At 37.7% G+C, this 13,142-nt stretch overlaps 1 pseudogene; it reads left to right on the top strand.

The window, feature by feature from the left end:
• Positions 1-5,994: 5,994 nt before the first annotated feature.
• Positions 5,995-7,947, top strand: LOC122069374 (annotated as a pseudogene).
• Positions 7,948-13,142: the final 5,195 nt, after the last annotated feature.

Here is a 13,142-nt window from a genome sequence, read left to right on the forward strand (position 1 = left end):
AAGGCCCATGTAAAGCCCGTTTAATTAGCTTGATTAATAGTAGAACAACTAAAAACCGACCTTTATAAATGGGACCATGCCTATCCTATGATGACCAATTACCTAAATAGGCTAGTCACAATGTTATGTCTTAAGTAGAGAAGTCCAATTAAACCCAATCGAAAATGGCCAAAACCCGACTGATTGATACTCCTAATCTTGAGGATGACAGGCCAAACTTTTTTAACAGTAAAGCTAAAATGTAGCAGTGCCTAAGCATTGAGAAGTTATACTCACAACTTGCCATATGAACCGTTGATCTAATTTACACTAATCTTATTCATCCAGCACTGTTGCAATTGCAAGTGTGCTTATGTTTGTGTGAACATCAGACCCCACACCTTGACGTGGCATCCCCTTCAACTTTTTTTGGCTAACGATGGGTATTTAGGCCTTCGGTCTAACAAGTCCTACGGGTCCATATTGACCCCACAACAGCATGGATCGGATCTTACCAGGGCTAATGAGAACCATTCAATTTTCATTGAAAGTAATGAAGAACACTAAACACCCCGTATGAGTGACCCAAGATGTACCTAATGGGAGTCGAATTCAGAACGTTCAACTTTCATTTAGCTTACATCTTTAGTCCGGATCCCATCGAGAGATTGTCATTCGTTAGTCAGTATAGACCTCTTTTGTCATTTTTCTACATTTTTTAATATCGAAGTACTATATCATAGGCAACACATTATTCCTATGTAACTGTCAGTGCACGTAATCGAGGGTTGAGTTTAACTGGCAGCCAACCTAGAGAGTATGACAAGTGGGAGAAATGATATGAGGCCAATGTAGTTCTTTTTAAAACAACACAATAGGGTTTTAATCTGAGATTTGAAGGGTTTGGGTTATACTGTGCAGTCACAATGTAGACAGTTCTGGGAAGGGGGGAGAAGTGGATCTCTCTGTCTTTTTTTTTTTTTTTTGAACATATAAGCTACATGGCTACATCATTAAAATTCATAAGAAACTTTAAATCCCACATATCCATACATCAATCTTCATTACAGTTGTACCCCCTGCAGTATTAATTTGGGTGATTAGAGAGGTGCTAGGCTTCAAAGGATTGTGCACCTGTAAAAGATAGAAAGATTCACACTTGGCCGCATATCACGTCTCTGATAACTGTCTACATTGACTAGGCTCCAAATATGTGTGCATTAGAAAAAGAAGAAAGAAAAATAGAATACAATGGAAGGCAACTCTAACAGTCATCTTTAAACATAGGAGTCCCTAGACACGTAGACCAAAAAAGAGTCCAAAAACCATTACAGTCTATAATAAATCATTTGTCCTGCATCATTTCTATATATTAGAGCTTGAAGCTCACTAAGAAAATCCAGAGGGTGGGTTTTAATTAATCTCGACATTTCCTGTAGCAAATGAGGCAATGGAGTCTGTTGGGCTATTTACTTCCCTCCAAACATCTTATATTCCTTCCTTAGTTACCCAGGTCATACAAACTCCCCACTTACTAACTAGAAAAGGATTATGAGACGTAGAGGCAGCATTGAATACATACAGTAGCTGCACATATATGTTTTACATCCTCTACAATAACTTTCACAATTTGGGGCTTTGTTTTAACTTTGGCTGTAAATTTTCTGGCATTGCGTTCTTAGCATATATGCTGAACCGTTGCACAAAAAGCTAACCTCCTAAGAACTTTCAGGGGGTCCTCATCATTAAATTCATATCTAACCCAAATCGCTATATAATTAAAGAATGTATAGCAGGGATTGCCTAGCATTTTGAGAACATAATGAAGCCACCTTCCTCCAAATGGGAGATGCAAAGGGCATTCAAAAAATAAATGGCCTTCCTCCAAATGAGAGATGTAAAGGGCATTCAAAAAATAAATGGTTTCGTGTTTCATTAGCTGCCCAACAGAACACACATTAAGAAGATACCCCAATACTTTGATGTTGGAGCTGGTCCTTAGTTGGGAGTAAGGGTGTCAATCGGTTGGACTGGGTCGGTCTCGGTTGGGCTTGACCACTTGAAAGCCTTGCACTGTGAACGCCTGTTTAAATATAGTACGGTTTCTAATTGGGTCGATCAGTGTCGAGCTTTAATCAGGCTTCTATAAACAAGCTTTAATCGGGCTATAAACATATTTAAGTCAAATGGGTTTTAAACATGTTGAGCTTATAAATGTTTCGGTTCGGTCGGGGGCCCAACGAGCTAGCTACCTGCACCATGAACGTTTGTTTAATAAACGTGTGAGCCGACACGTTTATTAATCGGACCAGTCTAGGTCAGACCGTAAAGGTATCGAACTCGATTGGATCTACCGATGTGTGCTCAAAATTGACACCACTTATTGGGAGTGCATCAACCAAGCAACGCCAGATAGTAAAAGAATGTTTTGGTATATCAATATTGAACTAAATAGTTTAGGAGCTCATCCCCTCTGCACCATATCCCTTGTCCATTTGGTAGTAAATGAGCCTATAGGATGTCCTTTCCAAACCACCAAATCTGATTCTTGGTGATGAACGCCACGAATGGATGGGACGGCATCCCAAATCAGTATAAGCTCCAAAGATGTCCTAGGACTCGGATTCCATTCTCTATTTCTCAACAGTTCCTCCACATTTACAAGAAGACTGGAGCCTGCCTCAAATCTCTCTCTTTCCCTAAACGTTTTTAAAATGATCCCCATGGGTTGGTTGCCAATTCTAGTAGACCTCCCATCCCCAATAATATGATACACCAGAGACTCCATTTTATCTCCATATTTATTGATTTTTTTCCATACCAAAAATGCATTGCTAATCAGTTCACTGTCCAGATTGTATCATTTTTTAGATATCTGTTGTAAATTCATTCCACCCATATGCTCTTTTTATGATTTTATGAGAGGTAAACCACCAGATTTGTCTCATAATTTTCGCACATTATATTATAGGCAGCACATGATTGATACATTATTAAAATAAATAAATAAAAATTTTAAATCATATGTGTTTAATTATACCTCAATCCTTTTACAGAGGTCCGACAACCATGTAGACAATTGATGGAAGTGATATGCCACCGTCCACCCCCTTCTGACTACTAGCTTAATTGGTATTCCATAACATCACATGGTGATTAATCCCTATTATACAGTCTAGTATGCTTAATCACGACCATAGTTAGTAAATATATGTATTAAAAGCATATATTTTTCATATCTGAATGTTTAATTGTTAAATCCATTTTTTTTATGTATAAAACATCATATGCAGGAAAAAAAAATACGCGTTTATTAAGAGATACCGAATTCAACACATATTTTTTTTGTAATATTCATTTTAATAATATATTTTATTTAAAAAATAAATAAATAAGAAAAACCTAAAATCCCTTCCTAACCTAGAGAGGGATGTAGGAATACTCCTTACTTATATACTTCTTTATCCTAATATTCATATTAACCAAAATCATAAAGAGGGTTTTTAAGGTTGCGTTTGATAGTCATTCTATTCTATAAACGACATTTCGTGTCAAAATCAGAATTTTCCGTTTCTGAGTCAAAATTCCATTTTAAACTTTTCTCATTTCTAGCTTTTCTTACCTAGTTTGTTTAAAAAAAGGAAAAACAAATCGTAGACATTAAACAGAAGATTCAGTTTTCTTGTTTCTCATAAAAAATAAAAAATAAAAAGTAAAAAAAAGAAGAAAACCAGAACGTTTTTTCGAATAACTACCAAACGCAGTTTAAGGTTTTTTTTTCTCTTTTCTTTTTTAAAATCCTAAGTACATATATGTGTTATGGTAAATATATCTATATTTTTACTTATAAAACAACCATAATAAACACATACCATACCATTGCCAAACGTATTTTATTACACTAAATTTTTAAAAAATATTCTACCAAAAATATATATATTATTATCGTCTTCCTATATTCCTTTTTTTTTTTAATAGAAATCATCTTCCCATATTCAATTGCCATATATCTATCCATTCCCGTAACAATGTCATTCCCACTTTACCAAAATAACAATGTCACTCCCATAGTTAGCAAATTCGGATTCGGGAATTATTCGGAATAATTTGATTGATTAATTTAAGGATTCGGTCAAAAAAGCGGTCAAAAAAACTTATTGGGTTTTTTTTTTTTTTTTGGTTTTTTTTTTAAATACTGTTTAAGTGGACCGAATAATTCGGTTTAATTCGGATTCGGTCCGAATTATTCGCGTTTTATATTCACTTTTGAAAAAATCTCGAATTTTATCAAATTTTATTTTTAATTTGGATTCGATCAGAATTTTTGACAAAATTCGAAAAAATTCGATTCGATCAAATAATTCACGAATTATTCGACCGAATTGATAACACTAACTCCCAAACTTATTATGATCACGACCTTTCGATCCATAAGCATTGTATCTGGTCATTATCAATAGACCGGCTTCTCGGAGTTCGTATAGGAAGTAGGAACTCGTGAACAGGTTTTCTGGGAAAGCCCTAACGGTAGGAGATGACGGTGCCGACTCCCTGTCAGCTAGTGAATAGGGAGTTAGGGTTACAGCATGGGATCCTACAGCATGTCGGTAGACGTGCATTGCTGGAGTGAAATTCAAGCTAACGGAGTTAATGGAGGTTAATTGTAAAGCCTCGTGGCGCGGTCGGGAATTGCTGAAAAACGGTCGGCTTCTTTCTCCCATAAATTAAAATAAGGGAGAATCTACTTTTGACACGAGGCATTTGCACTATCGACCAAGTGACACGTTGGTCGTTAGTAACTATACACCGCCAACTATGCATTTCCACGACGCCCACAAAGCTCATTGCCCGTACGGCTTTCAATTTCTCTAATGACGAATGTACCCCTGCACTAGGGACAAGAAGCTCAGGCCCTTCAGGTAGATATTTAATAAAGCTAAACATGAAGTGTCCTTGTTTGTCAATAGAGTGAGCTAAGTAGCCAATCACAAGCCAGGCTTAAAAAATACTTTCCTATTATTTTAGCTTAAGTTGCATTTCGTTAATCATTATAAGATGACAAAATTGTACACACAACCCCCCCCCCCCCAAAAAAACCCGAGTCCGACCCGATATTATTACACTATCCAAGTATCTAAAAAACCTAATCGGATCGATTCATAGACATGGGTTGTTGGATCACATCATGACACTTGGGTAAAGCGACAGCCATTGATTACATCTAAGACCAGAATTGGGTTATTTTGATTTTAAAGCTCAAGCACGTACAAGACCAGTCAAGGTTAACGATGAGTTGAAGGGATCATTTGAGAACCTGGTATGCTTTTGAAGTTTGAAGATGCTTTTCAGGCAGACCAAGAATCCAAAACCACGGATAAGAAATGTTGCTCAAAGATATGCTCCAATTCAGAAGATTTGTAAAGCATAATCCCCCTTTTCAACTTATAGGGTTAGAATGAAGACTAGAACTATTGAGGGTGAAACAATCCTGCCGATCTAATATATGAAACGCCATACGCATGTGTTACTAAGGATACATGTGGACGTATCTTTAGCACTGTTATTTTATATCTGCGGTATTTGGGTGTTTCTATGCCTGATTAGCAAGATTCTTTCCCCAACAATTAATTATGGATTGAGTTTCTAGATATCACGATGAAGAGGGGAATTCTTAAGCTACCTCATCTGACCTTTGATTAATTGGATTAAGGAAGGATATTATGACCACTTACAAAAGGGTGCAGGGAAGTTTACTGATGAAACTCCTGAATGTTGAAAACTTTTTCCATTAAGTATTAATCCTTCACTTTCAAGAATCATGATTTAAGTTCTTTATTTACTCTAAAATCATGTCCCCTGATCAGCCAATTAGAGGCTGTCTTTTTTACTCAAGTTCTTTATACTGTGTTATGGATTAATCGAAGATTGAAAGTGTTGTTGAGAAAATCACTTAACCACCCATTCAAATCCACCCCCCCCCCCCCCCCCCCAACCCATCCCACACAAAAGAAAAAAACTGTAAGAACCTTACAGAAGCACTACCTCATTATAAAATGTGAAGCAAAGAAGTGAGATCCGATAAGGGACTTTATATCCAATTTTTTATGGTTCCTTCACTAGTTATTATAAATATGGATGCAGAGCAGCTGACATAGGGTTCTTTCCTACAAGCTCGTCTCTGCTCTCCTTCCCACATTCTTCTTTACACTTTTAGCATGACCACAGACCCAATCCTGGTCTGTAATCTGTATTCAGCTATCAATCAAAGAAGCTGTGTCTAGATTACTGTACTGCTACTTCTCCTCCTCCTTTTCTCTCTCTCTCTCTCTCTCTCTCTCTCTCTCTCTCTCTCTCTCAAACAATGCCGCAGCAGATTTTCCATAATCAGAAGAAGAGATAACCACTAGGCCCACAACGAATCCATCAAAACAGTACTACTTCGTCCAATCTTGTTGATTCTTTCATAAAACCACAATAAAGAATTGGAACAGACAAAGGAGGTCTCCACACTCGGAGGAAACAAAAAGGAAAGGAAAACCAAATGGATCTGCTCTACTCATGCTCTCCTTCGTTAATCCTGAGCTTTGTTTTGCTACTAATCTCTACAGGTAAATGAGACCCACTTCAGGGTCTTCCATTTTGAGATCTGGGTTCCTCTCACATTTTCATTCCATGAAAATTTTTGTAATCATAAATCTTACTGGTTTCTCCCTCTCTCTCAGGTGTTTCAGGGGCTACATTTACGTTTGTAAACAAATGTGACTACACAGTCTGGCCTGGAATTCTCGCCAATGCAGGCAGCCCAAGTTTAGATAGCACAGGATTTGAACTCCCAAATGGCAGCTTACGTTCCTTCCAGGCTCCAACAGGGTGGTCAGGGAGGTTCTGGGGCAGAACAGGTTGCAACTTCGACTCTGCAGGACACGGCACATGTTCCACCGGAGATTGTGGATCAGGCCAGGTAGAATGCAACGGCGCCGGTGCTGCTCCGCCTGCAACCCTCGCTGAATTCACACTGGGCTCCGGTAGTCAGGATTTCTACGATGTAAGCTTAGTAGATGGGTACAATCTGCCTATGATGGTGGATGTGAGTGGTGGCACGGGTACCTGCGCGTCGACCGGGTGCGTCACAGATTTGAACCAGCAATGCCCCTCGGAGTTGAGGGTAGGAAACGGTGATGCTTGTAAGAGTGCGTGTGAGGCGTTTGGGACTCCTGAGTACTGTTGCAGCGGCGCCTTCAATACCCCCTCAGCTTGTCGGCCGTCAGTATACTCTGTGATGTTCAAGTCTGCTTGCCCGAGATGGCGAGATCCTATAGTTATGCTTATGATGATCCTACCAGTACCTTTACCTGTTCGGGAGCAGATTATACCATCACCTTCTGTTCTTCTTCTGGGACTAGGCAAGAAATCAAATCCGCCATGAAAATTCATCTTTAACTCCATTTTTTTAATGGAAACTCTCTTTAATTTTAATTAATTTTCTCAATTTCTTTTACAGTTTGAAAAACTCGAGAGATTCAACTCCAATAACGACAGGAATCACAACAGATGGTACAGCGTTAGGTGCAGTTTCGCAATCAGGAACAGACACAGGGTCAGGGGCTAGTACTATGCCGGCCGATACATCGATGCTGGCAGCTTTGGCCACTGCAGACTCAACCGGGACAACTCTCTCTTCTTCTTTACTACAATCTACACTAACCATTGCTGCAACCACCACTTTCATCCTCCCCTTCCTAGGCTTGTGAGTTCTCTTCGCCATCATCACCACTTCATTACTATGGATGCCTAGTAAGCTCATTTAATGATCCCAAACGGTTACAGGCTTACAGCATTCATAGTGGCTTTGGGTTTTAACTTGTTTGGAAGCCTGATTGAATCAGATTGTAAACTAACCATTTTTAGGTTCCTCGAATTTAATTTGACGTATATATATTGCATATATGAAGTATTTAATTCACCCTCTCTATTAGCTCTCTTGGATTCTGTTAATTTTAAAGCCAAAGCAACAAAAGGTAAATGGCTGTTCGATATATATAATAAAGAGAGAAAGGTGTTTGCTTTAACGTTAACCTGTGTCCAGTGGTTGGTGAAAGAAGAGAAGGCCACTTTATTGGACTTGCAAGCTTGCCAGCAGTTTGTCTGCAATGTCCATGAGAAAGAGAACCATGGCGTTCCTCTTTTGCTTTTTTTCTTGGGTAAGAAGAGATGCATGGTGTTCACTTGTGCCTGCAAGAGGAGTGTCCTGGAAATGTTATTTATTTATTATTAATTTTTTTTTTTAAGTCAATTTATTCCCAATAACATGTCAAACTCGTAACTAGCAAATGTAAATGACTCTGTCAACCATGAAGTGAAATAAGACCAAATGGTCATACATGACATAGACAATGCCTTCCTAATTAGGGAATCAGCTTATATCTTGATCACCCTACAGATATTTACATGAAACAAAATCGTCAAATGCAAAATATCTCCAATGATAGGCTATCTATATAATGGACTATTTAGAGATGTTCCACTACGTATGGCGCAGTTCTATACAATTTTTGTTTTGTTTTTTGTTTTTTGTTTTTTGTTTTTTGTTTTTTGTTTTTTGTTTTTTGTTTTTTGTTTTTTGTTTTTTGTTTTTTGTTTTTTTGTTTTTTTGTTTTTTTGTTTTTTTGTTTTTTTGTTTTTTTGTTTTTTTGTTTTTTTGTTTTTTTGTTTTTTTGTTTTTTTGTTTTTTTTTGCTTTTTTGCTTTTTTTGTTTTTTTGTTTTTGCCATAATAAGCTTTTGACAATCAATCTCTATTAGAAGCCGTTCGATGAAATCCAAGATCACCTCCAACGTCTAGTATCAACAGCCATTGTGCCTCACTCCGAAGAATAGAATAAAAAACCGAAGGCTCGGATATTTTAATACAAGGTCGTCCGTAGGGGTGAAACAGGGCTGGATTGGACTGGATTTCTTAAAACCCAACTCAATTCTAGATCCCCAAAACTCAACCTTAGCGGGTTCAAGCTCAGGTCGCCGGGTTGACCTTGACTAATCCTATATTTTTTTTTTTTTTTCGTACAAAGGATCACAAAAATTAATTACCAACAACAAGGATTAAGCGATTCATAGCAAGAAATCATAATTAACAATTCCGTAGTTTGGGTTAGACAAGCTTAATGTAGATTACATGAGGGATCAGTGATGTAAGAGGGGAAGACGACTAAGTATTTGAATATCGACTATGGTTTTGCATATTTGCAAATTAGATGTGGCTGTTGCTACTTCAATTCGCTTCCAATTATATCTTACCATCAAAGCTATTTGACTATTATCTTCTTTGAACCATCACCCCACTAGCCATTGATTCCGGTGGTAAAGTTGGCTTTCTTTCCCTAATCAATATCTGTCATAAAAAATACTTATCATTTTTTTTTGATTGGGTCTCACAAGTCAATAAATAAATAAATACATGTCAAGGATTAGAAGACTGTCAGAACTCTGTCTTTCTCTCTCTGCATTGGGGGTTTGTGTGGAGAGGCCAAGCTACGCACCATCTGGTTCCAACTGTGCATTTACTGATATTCTGCCCAGGGATTTAAATCATTCACATAGAAGAGTAAAATATCATTTCAATGGAAGCTTGCCAAATCAATGGAGTGGAAAAGTGGATATTGAAGCCTACGTAGCAATCACAGAAAGTCGGTAACTTGGCAATGGTAGTCTGCTGAGAAGAGGAGGAAGAGTTGAGAGTCTTGTGACCGTCGATTGAGAAGAGAAGTAAGGTTTGCGCTCGTTGGCTGAGAAGAGGATGAAGGGAAGCGGTCGGCAGCTATGAAGAGGAGGAAGTTAGGCTACGGTGAGAAATGAAATGAGGAAAAGGTAGAAGACTTTCTATGGTTTTCAAAATGAGGGTATATATTCACGTCAACTGGTCATTAATTCATGGTTAAAATCAATTGGTCATTACAATCAAGGTTCGGTTTGGCTAGGCTGACAACTCAACCCGGGCTTGGCCCGGCCCACCCTTGACCTAGGGTCACAGTTTTTCAATCCTAACTTGCCCTTAGGGTCAGAAAACTTGGCCCAAACACTATTTGGGCTCAGGGCAGGTTAGGACGGGTTCCGGCCTCTAATCAGAAAGCCTAATCCCTCTTTCTTCTTGTCATTGCTCCATGATGCATCAATATTAAGTTTACGAAAATGAAAGCGAGACTTCTTCCAAACCTATACATTAGTTGAAGAAACATGAGGATTCCTAGTAGCCTCCACAAGAATAGCTAAGAGAGTTTTTTTCTTTTTTTTTTGGGTGGGGGTGGGGTGTGGGGGGTGGGGTTAAGCTTGAAAGAACTTTGCATGGGCACTATAAGCAACATCAATAAAATCAACATGAGTCCAATAACTTTTACCTCCAAAGACCGAATCATTTCGCTCTCTCCATAGAAACTATACTACATAACCACATAAGTGTGTTTTCCCAACCCCGCTTCTTATCACCGCTCTCGAGTTCTTCCATCCTCGAATATAGGACTGACAGATATCTCACCCAAAGCACTCACCCTATATGATAGCGAATATCCAAACCAAGTTGCTTGAGCAAAAGGGCATGATAACAAGATATGAGATGGGGCCTCCACTACCTTGTTGCATCGCATACATGTAGAATCAGTAGAGCATTTTGGTCGTACCAAACCTTCTCCACAAGCCAAACACAATGCCTACATTTTTATTTTTTTTGCTAACGACGGGTATCCAGGCCTTCGGCCTGACTAGTCCCGTGGACCCATACTAACCCCACAACTCCATGGACAAAGTCATATCGGGGTTGAATGAGAACCATTCAACTTTCATGAAAGCAGTGAAGAGCACTCAAGGATTAAAGTATCGGTATCGGTCGTCGTATCGGTCGGCCAAAATTAAGATACGTATCGGAGAGTATCGTATCGTATCGGAGATACGCTAAGATATGCTAAAGATACGCACATAAATGGATATAAACACTTTTTTATACACATTTGCATAAAAAAATAGTTAAAAAAAGTTATATATAACATGTATTATGCATAAACAGTAAATTGAGAGTATCGCACTAAGAATCTAAGGTTTGTAATTGTCTCATAAATGTAAAATCCTTGTTCCCAACCTTGATTTCCACTTTAGTTAGAGAGAAAAATGGTTGGCAACAACTTTGGAACAAAAACACCTCAAAAAATTATGTTTTTCTAAAAAATTACCCATTTTGGCCATTTTATGTCCGTATCGGTGTGTATCGATCGATACGCACCGATACATACCGATATGTACCGATACATATCGAAACGTACATTTCACTTCAATTTTGAATTTTTCATAGAGTATCGGTACGTATCAGTGAGTATCGGTGCGTATCAGTGGTGTATTGGTGCGTATCGGTGTGTATCGTAGGATACGTATTGATACATAAGGGTTTTAAAATTTTCATGATATGTATCGGTATGTATCGTGCCGATGCCTACCGATACGAATACGTATCGACTGATACGGCACGATACGCACCGATACTTAAAACCATGAGAGCACTAAACATCCCGTGTGATAACTATGCCATGCACTACGAAGAAGACAGTTCCATATTTTTTTTTCCAAACCATTGAGGAAGTACTATACCATGCACTACGCCTTGAAGATAAAATCTGGCTGTCCTTCAGTCTCTATTGGTTACATTGTAGATGGTATACTAACTTTACTATGAAGCAACCATCCTTAGATGCACCCTATGTAGAAAAGCAACCCTAAAAGTGATGCACAAGAGTAAACAATACACATAGGTTTACGAGATTGGTCAAAATTTCCTACGTCCTCGGTGAGATGAGATTCTGTTTGACTATCAATGGAGAATAGGGGAGAATAGGGTTACAAAGAAAGTAACCTCTCAGATTTGCTTACAAAGAAAGAAAATCTTGCTATAAATATATAGAGAAAAATCTTAATATTACAATACATATATGCAATAATATATTATGATCCCATATTAATCATATAGGGTCTGATCCAAAATCGATTATGAAAGGGATTTGGTGTGAGATTATAGGATCTTGATTTCCTCACATTATAAGCCATTTTATGGAGTTCTCTCAAGAGTATCACAGTAGTCAGCCCACACACAAGGGGTTAACTTTTCTTTTCTCCTTATTGCACCCAAAAATAAGTCCTTTTCTCCTTATTAGTTAAATTTATGGTTGAATTATTCATCTCAGTAGAGGAAGTTAGTCACATATAAAATCATTGATTAAATTTTTAGTTAGCAAAGATGGGTGGCCAACAAGAAAAGAAAATGTTCTTTTATAGGTAAATGATTCAAGTTTGACAACTTACCTTTGTGGAAGACAATGTTTCAACAATTTGGTGCAGATGTTGGATGCAATCTTTAGTGCCTGCATTATACTCTCTCTCTTCGAATGATTCAAGTTTGACAATCTACCTTTGTGGAGGATAATATTTTAATAATTTGGTCTACATGATGGATGCAATTCTTTGGTGCCTGCATCTCTCTCTCTCTCTCTCTCTCTCTCTCTCTCTCTCTCTCTCTCTCTCTATATATATATATATATATATATATTTGGACGTTCGGTTGTAAGGAAAATAAAAGAGAGGGGAAGAAAATTTCCAATATCACCAACTCCAATCATTTCATATATGGTTCTTAAATTTTACTTAATTTGCATCCAAACCAAACAAAAAATTACATTTAAGAAGTATAGTAACTAAATATAATAATAAATTTTAATAGTTTATACGATCATATTGCCTTTCAACTAGGAAGAGCAACAGAGAGGAATGTGGAAGATTAAAGACAAGGTTGTGATCGATAGGATTGCATCAGGGATTTCTTACAACCATCTCCAAGATATGTACAATACCTCTATTATACCAGATCATTATATCCTGTTCTTGAAACTCTGTATTGTTTTCGCAATGGGGTTTCAATTGGAAAACCATAGATTCTCTAACACTATCCATAATAAATGGAAAACCAAATCCTAATTAATTAAACTCATTTTTTCTGCTTTCCTTCTTTACAGAGTATAGAAGCAGCATCATACGTCTAGTACCACATTATGTTAATGGTCCAAAGAGCAAAACCATTCTGTTAGATGAATTCTGGGTTAAATTAATTTTCCTATCTCAACAAAATTGGACGGTG

This window comes from Macadamia integrifolia, unplaced genomic scaffold (assembly GCF_013358625.1).
Source record: "Macadamia integrifolia cultivar HAES 741 unplaced genomic scaffold, SCU_Mint_v3 scaffold595, whole genome shotgun sequence".
Classification (NCBI taxonomy): domain Eukaryota; kingdom Viridiplantae; phylum Streptophyta; class Magnoliopsida; order Proteales; family Proteaceae; genus Macadamia; species Macadamia integrifolia.